This window comes from Salvelinus namaycush, chromosome 1 (genome assembly GCF_016432855.1).
Source record: "Salvelinus namaycush isolate Seneca chromosome 1, SaNama_1.0, whole genome shotgun sequence".
Taxonomy (NCBI): Eukaryota; Metazoa; Chordata; class Actinopteri; order Salmoniformes; family Salmonidae; genus Salvelinus; species Salvelinus namaycush.
Window position 1 is genome coordinate 58623334 of NC_052307.1, and position 6000 is coordinate 58629333.

A 6000-nucleotide genomic window follows, 5' to 3' on the forward strand; every position below is an offset into this window, starting at 1 on the left:
GTATGTTTTAGGGGTCAATGAAGGGTGAATAGGAACTTTGGGTATGGAAAGTTACTGAGTAAGACAGGGGGAAGTGCAAGAAGATCATATTCTGTTCAAACATGTTATTGCTGAATATGAATATTTCTAAGGAAGGAGGCAAGGGTAGCAGTTTGGATTCCGTTCCTGATAAGGCAGGCCAGTTTCTGTGGAACTGGGACAATGAGGGGTGTGGAACTCAACTTGAGATAAGGTCAGCAGTTGAAGAGAGAAGACGCTGGGGGGGGCTACAGTCCTATTCCACACATACACTTCCATGCCCGTGAGGGTCCTAGACTTAGGCAGGCCATGACAATACCAGTGAGAGGAACTTAGTGTTTCTGCATAACAACAGAGTGTTTATCTTAGACATGCAAGGTGGCAATTCCATCCATTCACATGCAGAACGGCGAGGGTGCATTTTTAGAAGCTCCTCTAACTCTGGGCATGCCTGCACAACTTTCTGCAAGTATAGCCAATATTGGCATGCAACATCGCAGCAGAAAAAGCCCACCGTGCCAGTAGAAGACAGCTCCTTCTGCAAGTACATTGCTTAGGCATATATTTTGCCTCTGTACATATTCCGGGCCTTAAGGAGCATGCCGTGTGGCAAACTGCTATCTCTAGGCCCTCATCTACTTTGGCAGATGATTTTCCCGAAGTCTCTTTGGCTGCTGTCCACTCTGACGTGCCACAAACTCCTTTGCCTGGCGTCTACAACATGAAAATCACAGTGGTGCAGAGATTAACTTACAAGAAACAAGTTCTAAACTAGGTGACATTAAGCTATGCTATAAAAACTGTGATTGGTCTTTGTATGGACATGTTTGACGAAGGATGACACATCGTCTTTCGCCAGGAAGACATCATAGAAGCCCTTCTCAACATTAAATAGAGAGTCAGACTGCAAGAAATACATCACAAAATTATACATAAAACCAAACCGCCAGGGTGTGGCAAGTAGCCTAGAGAGGTGGGTTGCTGGTTCAAGTCCCAATCTCTCTGTGTGTGTCTGTGTGTCTCGGAGGGATCTAGATAAAGCAAAAAGACAAATCACTGTCCCACAATATAACATCACAAACACATACTTCATAACAAAAAGAAGATCGGCATGCACTTTACCAACTCCACACAGGCTACTGTTTGTGGTTCGATCCCGGGTCTCGGCAGGAAATCATTTTTGCCTGAGTTCTTCTAAATTTGGCCTGGAAAACGGAGAGTTGCAGGATTGAAACATAGGTTCAAAGGGAAAATATCGGTTGGACAGAATATCCTCTCCTCAACTCCATTCTTTTTCTGTGACCCAACCTGTACTCGGAGCATTTCATATTATTCTGTATGTATATCGAAGATACTCCATTTAGTATGATATGTTACGTTTCATATTGTATGTATTATTTGGGAATGTCCATCATCCATTTCGTATGAGATGTTATGAATTACAATTCGTATGATGTTACGAATTTCCAAAACGTACTATACATTACGAATGAGCAAAATGTACAATACGTTAAGATTTTACTAAACGTATGATATGTTACGAATTCCAATTTGTCTTTCACAACTGACTTAATTTGTTTTTATGACTTTACACATTTATTGTGGGATCCAACACTGTAAACGTAATTTGCCTGATGACGCGCGAGTGGAGAAGGATCTTCTCATTTCATACAAACACATTGTCGTCCACGTTGACTCTCCTTGCCGCCACTCCTCAATTAAGTTTGACCTTTTTGAAAAGGAGGCGAGAGAGGACACAGAAGAGAGAACACAGGACTCGAGCAAATCTAATTGAGAAAAGGCCAATTAGTTATTAGGCGAACGGAGGAGTGCCCTCGCCTGCTCGATTGCCTCCTCCCGGAGAGGAGGCACAAGAGTATCCTACCCGAGTCCTTCGCAGAAGAGTTTTGATATCCGCTACACACTCTTTGAATCAGCTGTTGTTTACTGGGAGGAGAAAACCACGCACATATTTTAAAACAATATGCTACTTATCCTTTTATCTATAAAATGTCTAGCAAAACTAGCTACATGTATTTTTACTACTTTACATATACAATTTGTGATTAAACCCTTGTAGCCTAAACGTAATTTGCATACATCTCTAATAAATGAAGTGATCTCAAAGTACGCATTGACATGTAAGCCCAAAGACTGGGGAAGTGGCCCTGACACTGAATGAGAAAGGCCTTAGTTAATATATCACCTGTAAAAATAAAGATAAAAATTGGGGCGGTGGGGGATAGATAGTATCATACTTGTGCCGTTGGATTTCCATCAGATGCTTTATTGCATTTTCTTTTTTAAATACAATAAAATATGTGAATCATCTGTATACACACTACATGTACGAAGTTTCCATCCTCTACGTTGTGCATGAAATATGAAAACATTTTGTTAAGAGGGACATGATTTTAGGAGCCATAAAAGATAAGTTTTGCATAACTTTGTACAGGTGACAAGCCTTGCCCTTAGTTAGGTCAGAGAGCGTGTCAGTCTGACGAACCACCCCTTTTGAAGAACTATAAAATGAGGGGTTAAGAGTTAACATATCAGACCAGAGAGGCGTGTAGCTGCAGCTCACGTCCAAAGTGATTTGAACTCTGAAATCTCAACACGAGGTAGAGACGATAAAGTCACCTCCCGGACAAATCACTGGTACGGCTGATTAGCTGTCCTAAGCACCTAGAAACATGTATTTAAGTGGGACCATTCTATTAGTCTGTTCAAACAATCATATTCTCCTACTTTCATCAACCCCCTGGGAACTATCTTCAAAGAAGCATCTTCCAGAGCGAATGGAAGTAGAATAAACTCTGTTGTTCTGTTCAGGACTACACGACAAGTCACTGGATACCGAACGACTGCAGAGGAGAACAACATTAGAAGACGGGTGGGGACCCCTTTAGGACAATCAGAGCCTTACAAACGTGCCGCAAAAAGGCCCAACACCCTTACCAAAAAGGCCATGTAAAGAGAGAAACCAAGGATTTCATATAAATGAATGATCTTACTCCAAGCAGGCAGTGGTTCATATGCAAAGTGAAAGTAGACTCTAAATGTAACAACATTAAGTGTCTGTCCCTCTCTCGATCTCCCTCCATGTACTTGTATAACAAGCAGCCATATTGTTGTCAGTCTGCTAGGGACCGGTTGCTAATGTATTAAGTGTATATGTTTATGTTACCATTTAGTTAGCTAGTAAATAAATAATTAAACCAATTTGTGTAGTACTGAATCATAAGGCTCAGGTTTTTGCATATGCCGGAGGTTACGACTGTTCAGAATGATGATATGAGGTTATGATTAATAAGTTGTTTATAGATGAAATAAGTAAAGACCTTGAGTTTAATTTGGGAGATGGTAACTATTTAAAGAACCGCTTCGTGGTGCCCCAAATCCTAATGGGTTAATTGTTACATAATTTAAAATCAGATAACAACTAAACATAGTTAATTGATTAGATAAATAAGTCAGATTAAATGTTAAAGTCACCACACTGCTCACAGGAGATGCATGCTATATCAGTGGATAGGAATCGCAAGCAATACCACTTCCGGAAAGCCTCAGGGTTTGTACTACCTTCTGTGTTGTTTTGTTCAGGGTATAATTACACCTTCTTAAAGTGTGGTTAACAAACTGTGAATTTGTCACGTTCCTGACCTGTTTTCTGTTAGTTTTGTATGTGTTAGTTGGTCAGGACGTGAGTTTGGGTGGGCAGTCTATGTGTTGTGTTTCTATGTTGGTTTAATGGGTACCTGATATGGTTCTCAATTAGAGGCAGGTGGTTTTCATCTCCTCTGATTGAGAATCATATTAAGGTAGGTGGTGTCACATTGTTTGTTTGTGGGTGGTTGTCTCCTGTGTCTGTGTATGTTGCGCCACACGGGACTGTTTCGGGTTTGTTTGTTTGTTCGTTCGTTTGTTTTGTGTAGTCTGTTTTCCCTGTTCGTGCGTTCTTCGTTACATGTAAGTTCTTAGGTTAAGGTCAGTCTACTTTCGTTTTGTTATTTTGTTTAGTATCAAGTATAGTTCGTTTTTTGTCTTGTTTAAATAAATCATGTCTTATCTGCGCCTTGGTTCAATCCATGCTCCTCCTCTTCGGATGAAGAGGAGGAGGAACACCGTTACAGAACCACCCACCGAACCAGAACCAAGCAGCGTGAGTTCGAGCAGTGGAACACGAAACAGGAATGGACATGGGAGGACGTATTAAACGGCAAGGGTTGCTACACATGGGAGGAGATCCTGGCTGGAAGGGATCGCCTCCCATGGGAACAGCTGGAGGCACTGAGGAGAGCAGAGGCAACCGGAGAAGGGAACCGGAGATATGAAGGTACTCGGCTAGCACGGAAGCCCGCGAAGAAACCCCAAAAATTTCTTGGGGGGGGCTAAGAGGTAGTGGGCCAAGGGCAGGTAGGAGACCTGCGCCCACTTCTCAGGCTAACCGTGGAGAGCGGGAGTACGGGCAGACGCCGTGTTACGCAGTAGAGCGCACGGTGTCTCCTGTACGTGTTCATAGCCCGGTGCGGGTTATTCCACCTCCCCGCACTGGTAGGGCTAGATTGAGCATTGAGCCAAGTGCCATGAAGCCGGCTCTACATATCTGGCCACCAGTACGTCTCCTTGGGCCGGCTTACATGGCACCAGCCTTACGCATGGTGTCCCCGGTTCGCCTACATAGCCCGGTGCGGGTTATTCCACCTCCCCGCACTGGTCGGGCGACGGGGAGCATTCAACCAGGTAAGGTTGGGCAGGCTCGGTGCTCAAGGGAGCCAGTACGCCTGCACGGTCCGGTATTTCCGGCGCCACCTCCCCGCCCCAGCCCAGTACCACAAGTGCCTACTCCACGCACCAGGCTTCCAGTGCGTTTCCAGAGCCCTGTTCCTCCTCCACGCACTCTCCCTATGGTGCGTGTCTCCAGCCCAGTGCCTCCAGTTCCGGCACCACGCACTAAGCCACCTGTGCGTCTCCAGAGCCCTGTACACACTGTTCCTTCTCCCCGTACTCGTCCTGATGTGCGTGCACTCAGCCCGGTGCCACCAGTGCCGGTACCACGCACCAGGCCTATAGTGCGCTTCGAGAGGTCAGTGTGCCCTGTCCCTGCTCCCCGCACTAGGCTTGAAGTGCGTGTCTCCAGTCCGGTGCCTCCAGTTCCGGCACCACGCACCAGGCCTACAGTGCGTCTCAGCCGGCCAGAGTATGCCGTCTGCCCAACGGCGCCTGAACTGTCCGTCTGCCAAGCGCCGCATGAACTGCCCGTCTGTATTGAGCCTTCAAAGCCGCCCTTCTGCCATGAGCCTGCAAAGCCGCCCGTCTGCCATGAGCCTACAGAGCCTTCCGCCAGACAGGAGCCGCTAGAGCCTTCCGCCAGACAGGAGCCGCTAGAGCCTTCCGCCAGGCAGGAGCAGCCAAAGCTTTCCGCCAGACAGGATCAGCCAGAGCCATCCGTCTCCGCAGCGCCATCTGAGCCATCCGTCTCCCCAGCGCCATCTGAGCCATCCGTCTCCCCAGCGCCATCTGAGCCATCCGTCATCCCCAGCGCCATCTGAGCCATCCGTCTCCCCAGCGCCATCTGAGCCATCCGTCTCCCCAGCGCCATCTGAGCCATCCGTGTCCCCAGCGCCGTCTGAGCCATCCGTCTCCCCAGCGCCGTCTGAGCCATCCGTCTCCCCAGCGCCGTCTGAGCCATCCGTCTGCCCAGTGCCGTCTGAGCCATCCGTCTGTCCCGAGCCATTAGAGCCGCCCGTCTGTCCCGAGCCGTCAGAGCCGTTAGTCAGTCAGGAGCCGCTAGAGCCATTCGTCAGTCAGGATCTGCCAGAGCCGCCAACCAGACAGGATCTGCCAGAGCCGCCAACCAGACAGGATCTGCCAGAGCCGCCAACCAGACAGGATCTGCCAGAGCCGCCAACCAGACAGGATCTGCCAGAGCCGCCAACCAGACAGGATCTGCCAGAGCCGCCAGCAAGCCATGAGAGTCCA